This window comes from Pogona vitticeps, chromosome 4 (assembly GCF_051106095.1).
Source record: "Pogona vitticeps strain Pit_001003342236 chromosome 4, PviZW2.1, whole genome shotgun sequence".
In the NCBI taxonomy this organism is placed as follows: Eukaryota; Metazoa; Chordata; class Lepidosauria; order Squamata; family Agamidae; genus Pogona; species Pogona vitticeps.
The window spans coordinates 158,342,091-158,364,793 of record NC_135786.1 but is presented as its reverse complement, the minus strand read 5'-3'; the positions used below and the strand labels follow the sequence as shown (position 1 = coordinate 158,364,793).

General features: G+C 39.7%; 1 long non-coding RNA gene across 1 annotated transcript in view; it reads right to left on the bottom strand.

Annotated features, from left to right (window-relative positions):
- The window catches only part of LOC140706849 (uncharacterized), a 62,124-nt gene that overhangs the window by 6,529 nt on the left and 32,892 nt on the right, over nucleotides 1-22,703 (bottom strand). The window contains exons 2-3 of the long non-coding RNA XR_013545170.1: nucleotides 18,573-18,634; nucleotides 234-288 (exon numbers count right to left, since the gene is read on the bottom strand). This is a non-coding gene — a long non-coding RNA (uncharacterized LOC140706849). The remainder of the gene's footprint in view (nucleotides 1-233; nucleotides 289-18,572; nucleotides 18,635-22,703) is intronic.

Here is a 22,703-nt window from a genome sequence, read left to right as displayed (position 1 = left end):
GCATATCTGTTTAGAAGTAAGTACTTTTGAGCTCAATGGAGGTTATTCTGAGGAAAGTAGATATAAGATTGCAGCCTAAATGACACTATTTTATAGATGTGAGAACTAACATTATTGTTAGGGTAACTAGAAATAGCTGACAATCTGGTAGACCATTGAAACTGAAGGTTTATCGACAGGGATACATGCCCATTAAAGAAATAAGGCAGAGCTAAAATTACATTTCCCATTACCTCTCCAAAAGAGATACTTCCAGATATGTCTAGTTTGCATTGTTCTCCAGATCCGCTGAAAATAATGCAGAAATTTATTGATCAGAAGTTGTATATTTCAACTGAATACCTAGCAATTTTTATCTATTCCTCCCTCCCTCCCTCTCCCCCCCCCACATAACAAGGTAATGAATACTACAGCTGTCAAAACAGTTTTCACACATCTCTGTGATCTGTGACAAGTCTTTGTTCCTACACAGTAGAAATCTATCAGCTTTGTATTTGGACAGGGGTGGTTGCTAGGGTTTGAATGGTTTATTCAATCCTAACCCCTTGTCAGAATGAAATCCCACACAGAAATAAATCAGATTTAAAGACTTCAGTAATCTAAGAGAAAGTCACCACTACATGCTGGCTAAAAAAATTAGGCTTTACTAGAATTTTGCATTCCCTGGCCTGGCGGGGGAGGAAAACAATAGAGGAAAATAATCAATGCTAAAGACATTCTGTGCAATTTGAAGAGGAAGACATGGGATGAGAAGTAAAATCTGTTAGCAGTGCAAGTGGAGCTAATTTGTGCATTCAGCCTCTGAATACTGGAGTGCACACCCCCGCCCTTTGGAAAGAAATCACATATTTGCTTTTTATTGTAGAAAATTTTAAAAACCTAGTGCTTTAGGATATCTGCTCAGAGAGAAGTACATTGAGATACCAAGGTTAATAGGAAACTTAATTCTGTCTAAGGCCCTGATCACATGGGGGGAACATTCTCTAGTTATCCCCCAATTAATTTGTTGCTTTTTTTTCCCTGGTCACACAATGCAGAAACAAGTTTGAGATTTTCCCGGCCAGCAGGATAACTGCAGAACATTTCCCCACTGCCAGGAGGGTTGTATTATTTTTGTACCTTTGTTGTACCAGTGCCTTCCTTACTGCGATTGCCTGTGTGCACACCCTGCCCTGCCTCTTTTCAGAATCAAAGCCAGGAAGGTGGCCGCCATTACTGCAGCACGCACATTACTTTTTAAAAAAACTTTTCATGCCTGATACATCGATATGTTGGTAAAAGTATCTCACCAGAGGCCTCTCACATTACATTACAGTGGTGCCCCGCATAGTGATGTTAATCCGTTCTGGATTAATCATCGCTATGCAAAAACATCGCTAAACGGAACATAAAAAGCCATAGGAACGCATTAAACTTCATTTAATGTGTTCCTATGGCTCCAAAACTCACCGTTCAGCGATGTTCCTCCATAGCGCCACCATTTTTGCGCCCTCGGTAAGTGAGGGCAGGGCGCGAAAACACTTGCGGTGGCCATTTTGGGCACCCGGTGGCCATTTTGAAACCGCCAATCAGCTGTTTAAAAAAACATCGCAATGCGAAAATTGGTAAGCGAAACGCTTACCAGTCATCACAATGCGATGTTTTGCCTGTACAGAACATTGCAATGCGATTGCATTAGCGATTTAAAAAATTAGATTGCTATGCGAATTCGTCGTTAAACGGTGTGCTCGTTATGCGAGGCACCACTGTACTGGCAAATAATATTTTTTAAATTCTATGGGAAAATACATTGAAACATTGATACACCAATGGCACCGGGTGGGGGGAGGGTCGCTAGTACTGCTGCGCAGATATCCTAAATCTATTGTGTGTGATGCATTTCTTCAGGAGCAGCCAGTGCAACAGAGGATACTTTCCTAAACAGAATCCCCTTCCCAATCAATTTCCCCTCTAATTTCCACCCCCAAATGTGCAAATCCACCTTCCCCCATGTGGGGTTCCATTGTGACTGGAACGAAAGGGGTTGGAAACTATTGCTGTGGGTGCACCGGGAAGGAGGAAAGCTGTCCGGCGTGGGGTGGAGTCAATCACATTTGCGCAGTCACACACCTTAGATGGAGGCTTGTTTCTGATATATTGAGGTGTCAATAAATATTATTTTTAATCCAATATATATATAATGGATTATATATAACATGGCACCAGTTTATTTTCTCTCTTGCTTCAAGGAGCAATTTAGCTCCTTGATACTGAAGCAAGAGAGAAAATAAACTGGCGCCATGCTGGAGCCGGCCATAAGGATTTAAACAGGAGGAAATAAATCGGTATTGCTAAAAGTTCTTGGGATGTTCATCCCAGGATATAAACCACATGGCCATGATTCAGTACAACAGAGGTGTGGAAAGTATTAGAAGAACTAGAAAACATTTATCTTGTGTGACCAGGGCCTAACTTAGCTAAAGATTCTGGGAGCCATGGCTTCCCCCTAACTCTTTGGAATAAAGCCAAGATGTCTCATCTCCAAGAAAGAGTCGAGAAAAGAATGTAAGAGAAACGGGAAATGACATCAGCAACCCTAAGAAGTAACAGTCTAGGTTGAAAGAAAGCTGACACAGATCAGAGAAGGTAAAGCACAGTCTAGGAAACTCAAGGAGGCCCCTCTCTATCTGCTTCTTCCCATATAAAAACATACAGTAAGGTCCAGAAATAATTGGACACTGACACAATTTTCATAATTCTGGCCCTGTATGCTACCACAATGGATTTGAATTGAAACAACCAAGGTGCAATTGAAGTGCATACTTTCATCTTTAATTAAAGGGGTTGAACAAAAATATCATATAAAATGTTTAGGAATTGCAACCATTTTCATACAGTTCCCTTATTTCAGGAGCTTAAATGTAATTGGATAAATTAACACAATCATAAATAAAATGATAATTTTAAATATTTTGTTGGGAATCATTTGTAGGCAGTGACTGCTTGAAGTCTGGAACACTTTGACATCACCAAATGCTGGGTTTCCTGCTTTGTGATGCTTTGCCAGGCCTTTATTGCAGCTACCTTCAATTATTGTTTGTTCCTGAGTCCTTCTGCCTTAAGTTTTGTCTTCAGCCAGTGAAATGCATTCTTGATCGGGTTGAGATCAGGTGATTGACTCGGCCATTGCAAAATATTCCATTTCCTTGCTTTAAAAACGCCTGGGTTGCCTTTGCAATATCTTTTGGGTCTTTATCCATCTGTGAAGTGAAGCACTGTCTAATAATTTATGCTGAATTTGGCTGAATCTGAGCAGACAATATATCCCTGCACTGTTCAGAATTCATACGGCTGCTTGTGTCTTCTGCCCATCAATAAACACTAGTGACCCAGTGCCATTGGAAGCCATGTACGCCCATGTCATCACACTCCCTCCACCGTGTTTTACTGATTATGTGGTACGCTTCAGATCATGAACCGTTTCAAGCCTTCGCCATACTTTTTTATTCCGATCATTTGTACAGGTTGATCTTGGTTTCTACTGTCCGAAGAATGCTGTTCCAGAACTACATTGGCTTTTAAAGATACAGTACTTTTTGGACAATTCTAATCTGGCCTTCCTATTCTTGAGGCTTATGAATGGTTTGTACCTTGTAGTGAACCCTCTATATTTGCTCTTGTGAAGTCCTCTCTTTATGGCAGACTTGGATAATGATATGCCTACCTTCTGGAGTGTGTTCTTCACTTGGCTGAATGTTGTGAAGGGTTTTTTCTTTACCATGGAAAGGACCTTATGATCATCCACCACTGTTGTCTTCCCTGGACATCCGAGCTTTTTTGTGTTGCAGAGTTCACCAGTGTGTGTGTGTTTTCTCAGAATGTACCAAACTATTGATTTGGCCAATCCCAATGTTCCTGCTATCTCTCTGGTGGTTTTCTTTTCTTTTCTTTTTTTGGCAACACAAGGATGGCCTGTTTCACTTGCATTGAGAGCAGAACTGAACACATGTTGTGGGGTCACAGCAACAGCTTCCAAATGCAAATGCCACATCTGGAATCAACTCTATACGTTTTGCCTGTTTAACCGATGATGAAATAAAGGAATAGCCGATACCTGTCCAAAAAGCAGTTTTTTAGTCACTTGTCCCATTGTGTTTGCTCCCTTGAAAAAGAGAGGGTTAAATATTATACTGTCTCCCTGCTTATTTAACTTATATGCAGAATACATCATGTGAAAGTAAGGACTGGATGAATCCCAGGCTGGAATTAAGATTGTCTGGAAGAAATACCAACAACCTCAGATATGCAGATGATACCACTCTGATGGCAGAAAGTGAGGAGGAATAAAAGAACCTTGTAATGAGGGTGAAAGAGGAGAGTGCAAAAAACGGTCTGAAACTCAACATCAAAAAAATTAAGATCATGGCACTGGCCCCATCATCTCCTGGCAAATCAAAGGGGAAGATATGAAGGCGGTGACAGATTTTACTTTCTTGGGCTCCATGATCACTGCAGATGGTGACAGCAGCCACGAAATTAAAAGACGCCTGCTTCTGGGGAGGAACGTGATGGCAAACCTCGACAGCATCTTAAAAAGCAGAGACATCACCTTGCTGACAAAGGTCCGCATAGTCAAAGTTATGATTTTTCCATTAGCGATGTATGGAACTGAGAACTGGACCATAAAGAAGGCTGACCGCCAAAGAATTGATGCTTTTGAATTGTGGTGCTGGAGGAGACTCTTGAGGGTCTCCTGGACTGCAAGGAGAACAAACCTATCCATTTTGAAGGAAATAAACCCTGAGTGCTCACTGGAAGGACAGATCCTGAATCTGAGACTCCAATTCTTTGGCCATCTCATGAGAGGAGAAGACTCCCTGGAAAAGACCCTGATGTTGGGAAAGTGTGAAGGCAAGAGGAGAAGGGGATGACAGAGGACGAGATGGTTGGACAGTATCATTGCAGCTACCAACGTGAATATGACCCAGCTCCAGGAGGCAGTGGAAGACAGGAGGGCCTGGTGTGCTCTGGTCCAAGAGTCGGACACGACTTAACAGCTAAACAACAACATCTTAAAGAGCTGTAATTCCTGAACCCTTCCTTCAATTTGAATGTGTATATCTTCAAATTAGAGCTGAGAGATTGCACTTTAAGCCCTTATTCATTATTTAACTGTAACTTGAATTTACTTTGGTAAATGGCCAAAATAACAAAACTTGTGTCAGTGTCCAATTATTTCCTTAACTGTGTATCTTCATTGAGAGTGAATTGAGTTCAATCACTTCCAATCTAGTCAAGGTCAAGTCACAGATCTTTGGGAATTTACAATATATCAGCAAGGATTTCTAATGCTCACTATCCCCTATTCAACTGCTGAAAGGAAACGAGATTTGTTAAATGAAATGATCGTGACCCCAGATGTACTAGAGAAAACAAATTCCCAGGCTGAACGGGAGCACAGACTCCAAATTCTTTAATTCTAGGTGTATTTCTGTTCCTTGAGGCAGTATTTTCTAGCTTTTTCTGCTTCATGCACCACAGGACTTTAATAAAAAATGAAGTAGCTTCCATCAGCCTGGAGTGTGCTCTCTTCACACTGCCCTGTTATATGACCCCCAACTAACTGGGGCATGCCCTAATTTAAATTTTAAAATACAGCAAAAACCAGTTGAGATTATTCTTATTTAAAAGGTGTGTGGAAACAGAAATCCTTTGTACCTCTGCAAGTACTCTTGTATATGCGTGTCTTCACAGGCTGTTCTGAAATGACATGATACTGTACTGTACTGAGTTCCACCAATGGTGCATACCAGTATGTAGGAACATATGAAGCAGCTTTAAATGGTTTCAAAGCATTTGGCAATGTAGCTTAGTGTTTTTACACTGATTGGCAGCAGCTAACAAGGATTTGGGGTAGGAGTCTTTCCCAACTTGGCTGGAAATATTGGGAATTAAACCCTGGAATACCTGCATAGATAGCATGGACATAGTTTATCTATGGGTATATTTTATGTCCTGCCTTTCTTCCAGTGAGCTCAACAAAATGTACCCCAGTTTAATCTCATAATAACCCTGCAAGATAGTTCAGGCAGAGGCAATTTGACTATATAAAGGTCACGTTGTAAGTTTCACGGTCAAGTGAGGATATGAACCCAAATTCTAGTCCAATACACAGACCACAACACCACAATGATGTTTAACCCATTTCTAAATACAGCAATAATATTGGCTTATTTTACAAGATGTTTATTAAAAAAAAAAACTAGGCTTTGAAACAACCCTTCTATATAAATGCTATTATTTTCACATACTGTAATAACCTTTAGGTATGGGGAATATGTGGCCTTCCACATGCTGAACACCAGCTGCCATCATTGCTTGTGTTATGCTAACTAGGATTGATGGGGCTTGCAATCCATTAATATATGGAAAGTTGTGTAGTTCCAACCCCTGTCTCTCCCCCCTCCATAAAGTTTCATTTATTAGAAATATAGTATAAAACAAATTTTCCCAAGAAAGTCGATAAGAGTTTTTACATCTCCATTTAGAATGAGATGATCAAATTTAATTGCTGATTAAGGTGAAAATCATTGCATATGAATAATTTCTTATTTCTCCTCCTCTTTTCTAGTCTTAAGTATAGCTAATTTTCCTCTGTAAGATAAATTGATCCCATAGTATAAGAGTAATATTTTAAAAGATAAATCAGTTTTGTCCTAAATGTTTTTCCAAACATTCTGTCCAAAATAGAATCTTATGCATTGATGCTATATGTCTAATGGAATCCCCCTGTTCTTTTATAGATGGCACTTCCTTTCACCCTTACTTTAAAAATAAAATAAAATATGGTAGGGTGGAGCTTCAACTACACAACTCAGCACTGCAGGGTGCTCTGCAGAGAGCAAAAGCAGGAAGTTCTGATTTAGCCACTTAGGGGAGATGTACTAAAAGGAAAACAGCAAAATGAAGCATATGGAAAATAAAGCAAAGCTACAAGGGAGCAACAGTTGGCTAAATGTGGTAGGTACAATTCAGAAAACAGAAATGTAAAACTTGTCCTTCTTTGACAAAAAGTGCTATTAAAAATTAATAACAAATCTTTAGCGAATGATCTTGTAATATACAGTGGTGCCTCGTATAACGAGTGCACTGTTGAACAATGAATCCGCATTGCGATGCGGATTTCCCCATCGCTAATGTGAGGGCATGCTCGCATTACGATGGGGGAACAGCTGTTCAGCGGTTCCAAAATGGCCGCCGGAACACAAAAATGGGTGCTGGTACACCCAAGATGGCCACCGGGACTCTCAAAATGGCCGCCGGTACAACCAAGATGGCCGCCGGAACACAAAAAAATGGCCACTGCTACACCCAAGATGGCCACCAGAACACAAAAAATGGGCGCCGGTACACCCAAAATGGCTGCCAGGACGCTCAAAATGGCCGCCGGTACACCCAAGATGGCTGCTGGAACAAGGGAAAACATCGGAGAACGGTGAGTTTTGGGCCCATTTGGAATGCATTAAAATTTGTTTAATGAGTTCCAATGGTTTTTTTGGATCCGTTTTACGATGTTTTCCCATAGCGAAGGTTAATCTGGAACGGATTAACCTCGCTATGCGGGGCACCACTGTATAAGCTAATCCTATTAAAGTACTTTGATGGCTGCAACATCTATGTGCAGAAAACAATAAAAGCCATTGCTGCCTTACAGATACCTCCATACAGTATGTGCAGAATTTACTATTTCATCTACTGTGGTATATTAGTATATTAAAATAAAGTAAGCTTGTGTAAGTATGATATGCCACCATGATTTTTTTTTTACAAAGACCAGTGTCCCAAATCTTTGGACACTGAAAAACCTTTCATGAATGATTGACGACAAATATACACTTGATTTAATTATATTTTCCTTCCTTCCTTCCTTCCTTCCTTCCTTCCTTCCTTCCTTCCTTCCTTCCTTCCTTCCTTCCTTCCTTCCTTCCTTCCTTCCTTCCTTCCTTCCTTCCTTCCTTCCTTCCTTCCTTCCTTCCTTCCTTCCTTCCTTCCTTCCTTCCTTCCTTCCTTTTTTGAGAAATTCAGGAAAAAAGCAACAGCCCAGCAACCCCTAGGTCATTCAGTGGTGTTTTTAGTATGTTCAGTGTAAAGTTAGTTCAGTACTGAAAACATGCAGGTCTGGACTGGCAGGTTATGACATGATGTTCCAAAAACTTAAAATCACTGTTATTATGATATTCAAGTAGAAAGCAATTTTATCAGTATTAACTATTTTGTTGCATTGCAGAGTGAGAAATGTGTTGTTCTGAAAGGGCCAAAACATTGCTTTCGGATTCATGAAAGCAACGATAAACAGTGGTGTCACAAGAGAAATCTATGTGCCAGCTTACAGCCCTTTCCTTTTTCACAGAAGTACTCGCGTGCAGGAGTGGCGCCATGGAGCTGCGCAGCGTTCTTTGCTCCCTTGGCCCTGGGACAAGCAAGAAACCTGGGCCACGTGATGTTTTTGGTGCAGACCGGCGCTACATAAGGAAGCGCCAGTCCGTTGTTCGATCCTCTTTCGCTTTTGGCACCCACCCGCCCACCCTCTTTCTAGTGTGTTTGTTGGGGTCGCCTTTTGTGGGGCCGGATAGGAATTTTTGATCTCTATCCTGATTGGCTTTTGGATGGGGGGATTTTTCGCCTATCCCACACTGGAAAAGGATTTGTTGGCATTTGATGGTGGTTTTTTATAATCGGTCACACTGGCAGGTAGTGCAGGAATAACTGGTTGTCACGGTGTGTCCCTTTTGTAATGATGATAAAGCCAACAGCGCATTGGTCCTGACGGCTCTGCGGATCATGCGATTACAGGGCTGAAGGAGGCTGATGCGCTGGACCACTTTCGGACCAAAGGTCATCAAATATGATGGCTAGAGGTCCGGGGTGTTAATTGTGGCTTTATAGGTTCCTCCGGTCATTAGACAGCTGGGACCTGGGGCCTGAGACTCACCCATTGACTGAAAAGGAATTATTTGGCATTATTTCCCCGCACTACCGCAGGCCCCCTCAATTTTGGAATTGGTTTATTTGGTGGCATTTAAATTGGTTTAATAAAGTGTGGCCCATATTTAAATCCAAAGAATTGTTGTCTTGCGTCTTCATTTCGGGGAGCAATAGACTCATGTGGCCATATGTTCTTCAAAATGGAGAAACTTGTCCTTTTTTGAATGACCCTTCTATGTTCCCTATTTTCATTTTGTAAAAAGTCATTAAAATATGCAGGACATTTTTAAAGCAAATGCAGCAGACTCATTTGACATTACTATTATACTGTATCCCTCTAACCCCTCCTTACTTTTACTAAAAGAAAATACATTTGCTTCTTCTACCCTGTTTCCTGAAAATAAGACCTAACCTGAAAATAAGCCCTAGTATGATTTTTCAGGATGTTCCTAATATAAGCGCTACCCCCAAAATAAATCCCAGTTAAGTGAAACCCCGACTTCCACCATTGTGCAGCAACCAAAAGATGACATGACTGTATTTGAATACATGTAGATTGTTGTACATGAAAAAAATAAAACATCCCCTGAAAATAAGCCCTAATGTGTTTTTGGAGCAAAAATTAATATAAGACCCTGTCTTATTTTCGTGGAAACACGGTAGGAAGAGAAAGTTCATCATATTTTGACATTAAACAAGTTACAGAGTTTAGAAATTTATTATTTAAAGTAATTCATCATATAACATGTAAAAAGGCAAAGAAAATAATTTAGTACTGTTATCATTTTGTTTTTTTAGTTAATTTGTTGTGTAGTTAATTCCATTATTTGCAATTTTTGGCATTACTTTAAAAATTCATTAGAATTGATCAGACAATGGCATGAACTCCATTATTCTATGACTTTATCAAAAGAAATTAAAGAATAATGCTATGTAATTTTCCTAAAGGAAGCCAACAATAGATACACATGATTGCTGCTTGCCAAGAATTAAATTGCCTTCTACAACACTTTCTTGAAGAAAGAAAAGTGGAATGTAATCAATCAATAAATAGGAAGCAATTAAGACTTCAGGTCTATATCTTTTGGCTTTGAGTAATTTTATGTTTTGATGAATACAGAATAGAGTTGACCATTCAGCTGTGCATATCCACTTCACCCTGGTACCACACCATTCTACTTCTAATGAAATGCCTGCCTCTGACCAAAGTAAAGGCCAATATAAAACTATTTTGGTTACCACAGAGAACAAGACCACAAAAATAATGTTGAACCGCCCATACAAAAGAAATGCTATCGGTCTTGTTGTAAGTATCCAAATTTTCTTGTAAATTCAATATTTCTAACTCATCGCTATTAACTTTGTGGTAAATCAGTATATTTAGAAGTAACTTCAAAATATCCGAATGCTTCCTTCACAATAACAATGGTACTGTATATAAACATTAGATTCTGGAAAGTATATACTTGCCAAAATGCAAATTAACTGCAAGCTATTTGTTGCACTGAAATTAGCCATGAGGAGAAAATGTGGTCAAAAAAGACTTGACACATCCTTTATCTAGGAGACAATGTTCTCACAGATGTGATACTTTTCATGGCCCTTTAATTGAAATGTTCTTCAAACCAAATGTAGCTTTTTGCAGGTTTTCAAATTGCATTCCTCAAAGCTTCACAATTTGAACTATTACCTTGACATAAGAACCTAATGGGTTTCAAGCCTTGATTTATGTATATGATCATGGGGTTAATTGGAGGCTGAAACGAACTGAAAAGCATGGGGAAAAAACCTCTTTTGGAAGATAAAGAGGCCTTGGCTTATTTTTGTTTCATGTCTAGATAAATGGCCATGTAAACAATTGTCATTAAGGCCTGAATATTTTAATCAGACTTCTCTCAGTTACCGTATCAGGTTGCTGTTGGCTTGCATATAACAGAGACATTTATTCTTTTATTACTTAAAATATTTTTACCCTGCCTTTCTCCTTAAAAAGGACTCAAGGCAGCTTACATTGAATACAATATTTAGAGCTAAAAACAATAAGTACACAACACAAATACTAAAAAGGTTCAAATACCACTCTAAGAAATGGTAAACAAAAGCAATACTAAAAACACATTCAAAGTTGAAAGGCACAACAATCCATTTAAAAAATCCCACTCAGGCAGCCAGTCACTGAGGGAAGTTTATGTCAGTATAAAGGTACTATATCAAGCCATGTAGTTACTAAAAACTGCCCCCGATGGTCAGATTTCAGTGTATTGCATTGAGTCTTGTATCAGTGCATTGCATTGAGTCTTGTATCAGTGCTGTAATGGAGCCAAGACTTGTAGGACAGAAATGCCAGGATATTAGGGTGGTGATGTTATCTGCTGCTCCCCTCAGGTTTCTCTTTTCCTTGTGTACTTAGCTAAAATCCTCACAATAGCTAAAGAAGTGATTTTCTCAGCAACAGTATATTGTTGACACTATTCCAGATGTAATGTAAAATATTTGTACATGGCTTGTTCTTGAATGAGCAATTAGGTAAAGGTTCCCCTTGACAATTTTTGTCCAGTCGTGTTCAACTCTAGGGGGTGGTGCTCATCCCCGTTTCCAAGCCATAGAGCCAGCGTTTTGTCCGAAGACAATCTTCCTTGGTCACATGCCCAGTGCGACTTAGACACGGAACGCTGTTACCTTCCCACCGAGGTGGTCCCTATTTATCTACTTGCATTTGCATGCTTTCAAACCGCTAGGTTGGCGGGAGCTGGGACAAGTGACGGGAGCTCACTCCGTCACGTGGATTCGATCTTACGACTGCTTGGTCTTCTGACCCTGCAGCACAGGCTTCTGCGGTTTAGCCTGCAGCGCCACCACGTCCCTGAATGAGCAATTAATAACCCCATTATCTTTTCAACTATGTTCCAAACAACCATAGACAGCTGAAGGGAATGCCTTGCCCTGAAATTCTGTGGTACAGTGCCCTCATTTCTTGAACCTCGAGCCACCCCAGCAGTAACTTTGAACACAGTAATGGTGTGAAATTGTTGTAGTATTTATTGGAAGAGGGACTACTCATACTGATGACATCAGTAACCTTCAAGGATTTTTTTTTAGAAAGAGTTTTGCTCCTGGTAGACATGAAAACTACTAGAAACTACTTGTTATCCTCCTTTCAGGTAGGCTGCCTTCAAATGGAAGGTTTTGACAAGCTGAGTAAGAAGGCCAGACCAGAGGAGTCTAGAATCAGGGTCAAAGTCAATGCAAAAGTCAAGCTAACAGAATCATATGACGGGGTCAGGGAAAATAGGTACAGAAGATCTAAAGGCAAAGTCCAAGAGCAGGCCAGAGCCAAGCCTATTTAGTTGTAGCAGAAAACAAACAAGATGAATCAAAGATGTAGAGTCAGTGATACCCAGCAGGATGTCAGAATACAGTGGGGTCTTGACTTAAGAACGGCTTGAGTTAAGAACATTTTGACTTAAGAACCACTCTCATAGGAAAATATTGACTTGACTTAAGTACTTAGATTTGAGTTAAGAACTGAAAAAAACCCACGTGGGAGGCAGGGAAAGTGCAAAAAGTGAACTTTCAGTTAACTCTTGGCCAGTGAAAAGGGTGCCTGTCTGCTTCCTCACTCCTCCCAGCGTTTAGAGAGTGGATTGGGAGACAGTCTTCAGACTGCCTGGTACTGTACTGCCTGGACTGTATTTTCCCTGCCTTCCCTGAACCTTTCTTGACCTAAGAAAAAAAGAAACAAAATATCCACCTCTAGTGGTCGAAGGCGGAATAGCAGCTTCCCATTAGTTTCTATGGACGGAAAAGAGCAGATACGGATTAAATGGTTTTCAATGCATTCCTATGGGAAATGCAGATTTGACTTGAGAACTTTTTGACTTGAGAACCGCCTTCCAATACGGATTAAGTTCTCAAGTCAAGACTCCACTGTATATCAAAGGCAGGTTTGGAGAAAAAAAAAAGACATTGTCTGAAACAGATTTCCAGTCCTGGTCGAAAGTTGGTGGAAAGACTGCATGGACGGGGACCAGCCTGGCCTCCCTTGGCAAAGTGGTCCAGAAGCTGGGAGCAGCCACTGAAAAGGCTCTCTCTCACACCCTTACTTACCAAGGGCACCTTTGAGGCTAGTGGGACCAATAGAAATGCCTCCCTGGAAAATAAAAACGCAGGGAGCTTTCAGACTATCTAAAGTGGCACTTCTTCCTGTTTGGAAGTTTATGAAAAAAAATGGGAGATGAGGTGCTTCAGAGAGCCTGCATCCAAATATTTTTGTGCCAACAATAGTAGAGTGTGCTGCAATCTGTGAGAGCGGACTGTAGAAGTATTTATGTAGCACTGGGTGCATCTTCTCTGGAAATGTCCAATATCCCTTTGAAGTATTCAGTATCACTTGTAGTTCACATATCATAACCTTGCAAGAACGTATCCCTCCCCTTCTAATATCAGTCAGAATTAGTACAGTATTTTGATTAGTATTGCTTAATTTTTTTAACAAATGTCTACAGATTTCATTGCCTAGAAAGCTAGCAAAATTAGTGAAGACGTCAGAATTAGTGATAAAAGATTATTCCTTTCATTTAAAAATATTAAAATGTTCAGAAAATTAACAAGTAGAACAATCAGAAGTGGCAAAATAATAACTGCATGCAGACTAGGACTTCCAGCTTGATGCTGTGATGAGACAGCAGGGGGAGGATGGAGCTCCATCCCCTGGGCTGAATTCCAACCTGTTTGGGACCCCCCAGGGAGTTAAAACCACCCCGAAGAGGTGGTGAAATGGGGGATAAGCTTGTTGATCATGGGGGCATGGCGGTTACCCCCGTTTGATCCAGGAAACTCCCCAGTCAACCAGTGGGCGGAAACAAGCAGCTGAAATAGCTTGATTGCAAGTCGTCGGCAGCCGGCAATGGAGAAGTGATAAATCAGCAAATTAACATTGTGTTACCACTGGGTGAGAAATATTTTTTAACTGTACTGCTTTATAACTACCCCTGGATGAGACAATCCCTATTACAGAAATATCGTCTTCTATCCCCACTACTTATAGAGCAGCGGTGAATCTAGAGAGAGATACTTGCTCAAGGACACTTGCTCACCAAGTGTCCTTGAGCAAAGAAAATAAATAGGACATTAATTAGACATTTAATTAGACTTCAAGGAAGGAAGTTTAGTATTACTTTGTTGTTAGAAACTTAAAAATGTTTCTCTCAAAACTATCATTAGCTAAACAACGCTGGGAAATTAAACTTGTTTATAGCTACAGCTATCTACAGCTTGGCAAAAAGCCTAGAACAATAACCTTGAATACTCTATGGAGGTTTGAACTTCTTCTTCTTCTTCTTCTTCTTCTTCTTCTTCTTCTTCTTCTTCTTCTTCTTCTTCTTCTTCTTCTTCTTCTTCTTCTTCTTCTTCTTCTTTTAGGATTGAACTGAAGTATAGATAAATTAACCCTAGAAAGCCTAATCCAGACAAAGTGGAATATTTAAACTTCATCCTGAGTTCTGAACTTGACTGGAGCACAGGCCGAGACAGAATTAATACTGGAATGGATTGCTTCTGGGGCTGGATTATAAAATACTTCAGGCCATGAATACAAACATCGAGTGAACTGGTGAGCAAGTGTCCTTGAGTTTTTGAGTGGGGAAAACCCTTTACGTCTGAGACTGGATTAAAGTTTAACCCTAAAGATGAGCAATCTATTAAAGTGGACCTACGGAAGCAAGTATTGATGGAATTGGACCAATTCTGATTACTTTAAGCATCTGGACAACTTTCACTTGGAATACAATTATTTGATATCTGGGACATAATGCTACAACAATAAAATTTTTGGGATGAAACAAAATCTACCTACCCTTCAAGCAATTTTAGAAATAGTGAGATCCCACAACGAAGAGGTGAAATTATTCAAGCAGCAGTTAAGGAAGGACTATAATCAAGAGGAGGTAGGGAATAATGTGAAAGGAAATGAGAGGGTGATGGAAGATGTGTGCCAATCAAAGGAGGGGCTGGAGGAAATCAGAGGAGAAAATTGAGGAGATCTAATTCTAACCCTGGAACCGAGGAGAGTTTTAGGTGTGCTAAAGGAAGATAAGGGGAGAGAATCAGCAGATTTAATTAAAAATAGCCTGGAAGATCTATTGGAGATAGATCAAGTGTATAAAATGCTCTCACATGGTACAAGGGATGGCAGAATTTTTAGAGAGATAGAAATAAGAATTGGGAAAATACAAACAAGAGGAGTTACTTAGAAAGATGAAAAGGGAAAAAATATTAAGGTGGCCTTCAACATTGAAAGCATGTATATACCTAACTTCTGGAATTGTAAGGGGACATATTAGAAAAGGGAATTAAACTTAAATAAGGGATCACTAATTAGGGTAAAGGCATAACACGGTGGTTCTTGAGGTAAATTGAAGCTAGATATAAGGATGAGGTAAAATAAATAGTACAGTACTTAATTAACATATATTAGGTATGATATTGATATAGGCATGATAGAAAATGTGGAGATAGAAATGGCTAAACAATTATATAAAGAAAATCTGTATAAAATGCTTTAGATAACATCTACTATGTGTTAGGAACCTCTTTAGTTATTATTGGTATAAAATACAAAGTTGGTCAGTTAAATCACCTCAAAATTATATAGATTTGAAACCAGAATTACTTTTATTAGGTATGTTATTAGATTTTGAGAACATTATATACTAAGAGAGCAATATTATGATAGTAGCCAAAATTGTACACTGAAATAGACACATGAATTGTTTAAATGTTTAACAAATGTATAGATTTTGAAAGAACAACTAAGAAGACACCAAGACGCAAAAAACAAATAATTATAAGCATTCCACGTAACACGATGTTTAACAAGCACGAATTGAATGTAGATCTATTGGAAAAACCAATAAAATGTTTTTTTTTTAAATAATGCGGACTGAAATCCAACATCAGTAATCTGTCTCTGTCATTGAGGAGAAATGATTCATAGAATATTCGTTTTAGAACTGATCACAGAAAGTGAACATTTGACAGAAACGCAGAGGTAGGAAAAAAGGAAAAACATCACATGCGTCTTTAGTCAAAGGTTATTGCAAGAACTGCTGCTGTTCCCCAACGATAAAACAAGGAAGGGCATTTATGGCATTGGGAAAGCATATGGATTGTGCTATAACCCTACAAAAGGGAAAGTCATAGGACCAGATTCTTTGCTGAAACAAGGCCAAATATTTGCAGTGAATATTTTGTCTCCTCTCCATACTTGAGGTTTAGGGTTATTCCTTACAATTCCTCTGCTAAACACACAGACTACTTTCACTTGCAGAAAAGTATTCATACAATACCATTGTTAGAGCAACCAAAAGATAATTAAAAACATGGAAGTGATAGGTGGAGAGAATTTTAGATGCTGTGATGCTGTGCTAGGAGAGAGAGAGAGAGAATTTAACAGCAGAATCCAAATTAGGTATAGGTTAGACATCTGAGAAATGAACCCCACCCCTTATGTGGCCTAAAATCTGCTTCCTTAAAAAGGATATCTTAAAAGAGGTTTTATGTGTAATGTACACAATCTTTCAAGTTACACAATTTTGTATGCACTTAAAGGCACATTAATTTCAAAACAGCACAGGATCTGAGGGTAATTCCAGTAAGGGGTCATTTCAGAATTTCATTGAGTAAAATCTTGTGTACCATTTTATAATTGTGGCTTTACATTGGTTAACTATTGGCTGATTACCAATTACTGCCTCAAATGACAATCCATGGGCTATTCCACACTCCCCAAGTTATGTTTAATGGACCTGATCATTCATGTTTTTAAAATAAGCATTCGTGACTGATTCAGATTCACAGACGATAGGGTGATGTATATCAGATTTCTAAAATTCCTTTGTTTTTGTCTATGATGCAGTTTCTAGAGTGAGCAAATAAGCTATTGGTTATGTTGGATAATTGTGACAAATATCATGGAAGATTAATCATTTTCTTGTACAAGCTGCACAGATGAGGCAACATCTGTGTAAAGTTCAGCCCTTTAGATTGCAAAGGCAATAAGTAGGGTGGATTTGGTGTCGGTCAGACTATTTCCATTACTGTTTCACGAGTATATGCTCTTGAATTGTAATGTTTATAACAGTGTAATGAATCCTGATGTATTAAGGTTGTGTCAGTTTTGAAAATAATGTCCCAGAATGAACTGGTAAAACTTGGATATAAACACCCAGTATAAATGCTGGGCAGTATTAACACCAGTATTCTACATATCAATGCACAATTAGTTTACTTTGAATCTCTTGACTTAAGACATGATAGAAGGTAGTCCTTCTATATGTAGAGATCACAAATATTTCATTTGTAGTTTCCTATGGCTAATTTATTGCAATTTGCTGGCTATCTTTCTGGTGACCAAGGCTCTCCTTACTTAACTAGAATAGTTCTTGGGTGACAGACACACACTATCTGCTTTCGAGGCTGTACCTGAAGTCAGACTAGCCTGATGGAATGTGCCAGAGCTTATGCTTCGCTGGTAGGGCCAGCTTCACAACACAGTGCAATGGTGGAATATGTCTTGCGGAGGTCTAAGACATCTGAATCATGAAGGCAGAACAAAGGGAAGAGTCCCTAACTCCCTAGTAGAGCACATACTTTTGTACGCAGAGTATTCGAAGTTCAAACACTGCCATTGGAAGGCAGGGTTAGGAGAGAGTACTGCCTGGAACCCTGAATAGCTGCTGCAAATCTTGATCAACACAATTCGGTTAGATGTATCCGTGGTCTAAGATCTGCTCAGATCCTCTCAAACAATACTAATTTTGGTGTTAAAACACTGGGTAGCCTCATAGGAAGTGAAAAAGTACTAAAATAGAAGATCCAGAAGGGCTGCAAGGTCTTCTTTGTTAAATATTTTTATTTGCTGAAGCTCACAATGTTCCTCCTTGCGCTCATTTTAGATACATTTTGGATTATGTTCACTTTCTTTATCATGTCTAAGAATGTGGTTACACTAGGAAAAAACATATAAATTGGGTTTAGCATGTTTTAAATTGATATTTTTAAAAGATGACTACACAATGCATATAGAAGCTTATTTTCCCCCTTGTGATGTCAGTTTTTTGGTCAGAAATTGAGGTCTTTTATTGGGCAGCAAGACATTTGTTTATTTTAACTAGCTTGTGAAATCAATTTAGTTTGGATCGCTTAGCATATGAGAATGCCTCTGTCAGTGTAAATGTCTGTGGGATTTACCAATCTCACCATTCACTGTGTGCTTTCCTCTTACCAGACCCTGCTGCCCCTTCCCTCTCCTTTTCCACTGGGCTTCCCTCTCCGTGTGTGTGTGCCTGTGTGCCTGTGTTGAGCTGCAGCCTGACCTGTTTTATTTTTCTGTCTGTTATACTGAGATAGTGATATCCTAGTTTGAAAGACATTTTTAAAAAGCCGCCAGCACGAAGGGAATGTGTTCCCTCCTTTACAAGCCCAGAAGCTATGGGGCTTTGTCAATGTCTCGTGCCTTTGCTCCCCTGTGTGTGTCTGTGTGTCTGTGTCTGTCCCAACTGGGCGTCCTCTCTGAAGAGAGAAGGCTGCTGTCACTTCAAAAAACTTACTGAAAGAAGAGCCTCTGTTTGGCTTTCAAGGGCTGCAGGAAACCATTGGGGTGTTTTTCCATCTGCAATATTAAGATATCGATTTGTCAATTTGAAAGAAATTAAAAAAACACACACCACAGCAGCAGCAGTAAGTGGCCAGTGTGCCGGTGGGTGTGCACAGGACAAAGCCTCAGCTGCAATTATTTTAAAAGCCCATGTAGCCCTCTCAACCAATATACAACACAGCTTTAAAATGGATTTAAAGAAGAAACACACATCGACCAAAGTACCGTATTTTTCGCACCATAAGACGCACTTTTCCCCCACAAAACAGGGGGTTGGAAAGTCTGTGCGTCTTATGGAGCGAAGAAAACAGATTATATTTTCCTGTTTTCTTCTCCTAAAAAATTGGAGCGTCTTATGGAAAGGTGCGTCTTATGGAGCGAAAAATACGGTACCATGTGACAACCACATGACTTTAACCCAATTTTAAAAACTCTGATCCATCTCCTGATTCATTTTCATAAAGTAACCCTTCCCTAAGATTGCATTCGGATGGAAGCCATTTTAGAAAGTTACATTCCCATGTGTTCTTCTAAATGTCTGAAGATGGGAATCATAGGCATGTTCTTCCTCTCTTGGTAGTAACTAGGTGGGTAGGAACCACGTGATTCCATATTCAGACTCACTGGAGTAGTGTGGAAAAATGACATACCTACCTAAAACAGCTCCCCCAGCCAATAGCAAAAGGTACAAATGGCTGACACTCTCCTATCGGAGGTGTAAAGCCAATAATGATGATCAGCAAGAATGGGAAGAAGGCAGAAGACAGAAGCAACAGTAAGACCAAATGCAACCAATACATCGTAGCAGAAAAATCAGAATAATAGTCAAAACGTTAATTACAACAAAATTAGAAAGCAGCATTAGTAACCATTAAAGGTTTGATGGAACAATATAGTGTTTATTGCCTGTCTAAAACATAATGAAGAAGTATGTAATTTGACCCGGTATAGTACCAATGGAGGGAGTTCCTCAACTTTTATTCTATCTACAGTATTGGTTAAATGCTCTTTTCCACGCACCCCTTCCTTCTTTTAGACAAATGTACAGAGAAATTATGCAAGCACTTGAAGCAGCAGTCAAAGATGAACCCACCTTAACTGTTATAACAGGTATTTAATCTCATGGAAGTTCTGTGAGGAGTGTTATTAACAGAGGGCAAACATTATCTCCTGTGGGTGGAAAGCATGGGAAAGATTATCCACCTCACAGACAGAAAAGTGGATGTCCTTTTGTCTCATGAAATCTACTCACCTGTGACTACTCTTGAGAGCCTGAAATCTAGGATATGACTTCTCATCTACATTTTGCTCTTTCATCTCTTTGTAAAAAGCACATTTCCAGTTTTGTGGTGGGGGTTAGGGTGCCAGCAAGTGGTTCACCTTCTGAACGCTCCTCAGCTGCAGAAGTTTCTTTATGGCCCAGGGATTCAGGGTGCCTGATCTTTCCTTATAAACCTAAGGAGTGAGATGTAGAAACCCCCTAGACCAGTGATGGCGAACCTATGCCACGTATGCCACGGCTGGCACGCAGAGCCCTTTCTGCGGGCACGCAAGCCATAAGTTGCCATATCGCTACTCCCCTCCCCCTGTGCAGCCAAATTTGAGGAGGCGGCTGCAGCCGCGGTGCTGGCACCCTGACAGGCAGCAGGCCAGGATCTGGAGCAGTTGGCGCTTGCAGCGGATCTGGAGTGGGGTCTCGAGGCATCTCCATGCCTGGGATTCCCCCTTCCGCCGCCACTTCCACCGTTGCCCGCCACCTGCTGGGTTGTTGGTGATGTTTTTCAGTTTGGGCACTCGGGCCCAAAAAAGTTCACTGTTACTGCCCTAGATGATTCTGAGGGGAGAAGAGGCAAGTTGTAAATGGGAAGCTAGTTGCCGCATATTGACTGCACATTTCTACTGTATCAGAGTTCCTTTAGGATATCAAGCTATCTGTAACTAATAATCTAATAATGAGAATGAGGATACAGATGATGATGGAAATGAAAAGAGAAGTTACAAATAAGACAACGGTGCAAATCTTGACTTGGCATTTTATCATTGTGGCTGCAAGCTTTACCCAAAAGAAAAGGCCATTTGCTTTGGGGTAAAGCTTAAATCATGGGACATACAGTATTTCTGACTAAACACACATGGTTTCTGCTGCAAGTTAACGGATGTGCTTTGATGTAAATGTAATGTAAAGTTGTTACAGCTTTTATTTTGCTTTTCCTTTATTTAGTTGTTTGTTAAATTTGTGCCCCACATTTCCAAAAATAATGCTTAAGGCAGTTAAAATAAATAAAATAAACACAATAAGACATTTAAAAAAAACAGACAAACAAGGCAAGTAAAATATATCCATAAACCAATCAATTAAACCAGATGGAAGATATTTGCTGTTGCCATAAGAAGTTTGTTTATGGGCTTGTCTAAATAAATGGCTTTGCCTGCCAGGGAGGGTCAGAGATTGTTAGGCAGGCCTTCCTGAGTGATGGGTTCCAGAACTTGGGAGCAGCCAGCCACCAAGAAGAGTTTTTCCTAAGGTTCTGGTACTGATGCGACAGAAAACATAATGGATATCCATGCCCACATAGGCGATACACAAGAAATGGACAGTAATTTCGAAGTCTTAGAATTTTTGGTTGACATGAGATAAAATAACCATATGTTACAGAGATTAACATTACAAGATAACCACATGTTACAGAGATAAATAATAAGTTGTCATGTTTTTGATTTTCTCTCACAGCAGATTTCCTTCACTCTGTGATTTTAGGGCAAAATATATGATACCTTGTAGTTTTAGGAATGCCATATCTCCAACAGAATTTTATTGCAGGTTTTCTTAAAATATTCTAATGCTTTAGAGTGATAAAAGTGCCATAGTCATTGAATTTCCTTCATGCACAAGCACATTGTGGGTCTCCATGAAGAAAAGCGGCATTAACATTTAACAGGTGGAAGACCTTGTAACACATACACATTTGCCAAAATATTACCAAACCCTGATGCCCAGAACTTTCTTTGGACCCCCAGTGAAGGTGTTTGTACTGTACTTATCACTAGTACGGGACATAAATTAGCAAATTGGCATGCATACAGTCATGTGAAAAAGAAAATACACACTCTTTGAAGTCTATGGTTTTACATATCGGGACATAATAAAAAATCATCTGGTCTTTAGCAGGTCTGAAAATTAGATAAATGCAATCTCATATGAACAACAACACATGACATTTTACACTGTGTCATTATTTATTTTACAAAAATTAAGCCAAAATAGAGAAGCCATGTGTAAAAAACTACATTTAAAAAAATCTTACAGCACTTACAGGTAAAGATAAGCATGAATTCCTTTAGAACTTATTTAGGTGTAGAATGTAGTGCATCAAACGCTGTTATGGAAATTAATTGTGATTCAAAAGCCACTTGCAATATACAGGCCTCCTGGAGGGAAACGGAGGCCGCAAAGGCCTAGGATGCTTTGCCTGTGTATGTGGCATTGTTAGCTCTTAATAACAATTCTGTAAAACATCCACAAAACACAGGGATCTGCCTTATACTGAATCAGGATGTTGGTGCATCTAACTCAGGGTTTGTGCAAACTCTAAAGTTTGCATGGAGAACTGGCCATCTTCTTCCCAGGTAGGCCTTCTTTGTCCCCTCCAGAGCAGCTGCTTGGGGAATTTTCAGGCTTTTTCCCTAGGCAGCCTGTGCTGCACACTAAAGAAGTCTGTTCATGGGCCTTTCGCGTTTCATGCTTATCTGTCAGTTCCCAAAAGACAGACTCTAAAACATGAATGATGTGTATTAAAAAAAGGGGGGGGGAGGTAACACAAAAGTGTTATGCTTCTTTGGTGTTCCCTCTTTGGTGTAACATTTCTTTCACCCTTGTCTACCAAGCCACCTGAGAATTTATTTCAGCCAATATTATTGTGTGGGCTGCTCTCAGCAGCCAATCAGAACACGCAGGAGAAGGGAAGCAGGCATTTTGAATCCCTAACAAACCCATCTCCTGAAAAAGGGCACTCAAGAGTACCGATCAGAATTTCCTGGTGCTCAGCCCAACTCAAAAATGCATCATGTTCAGAACTAAGAGAGA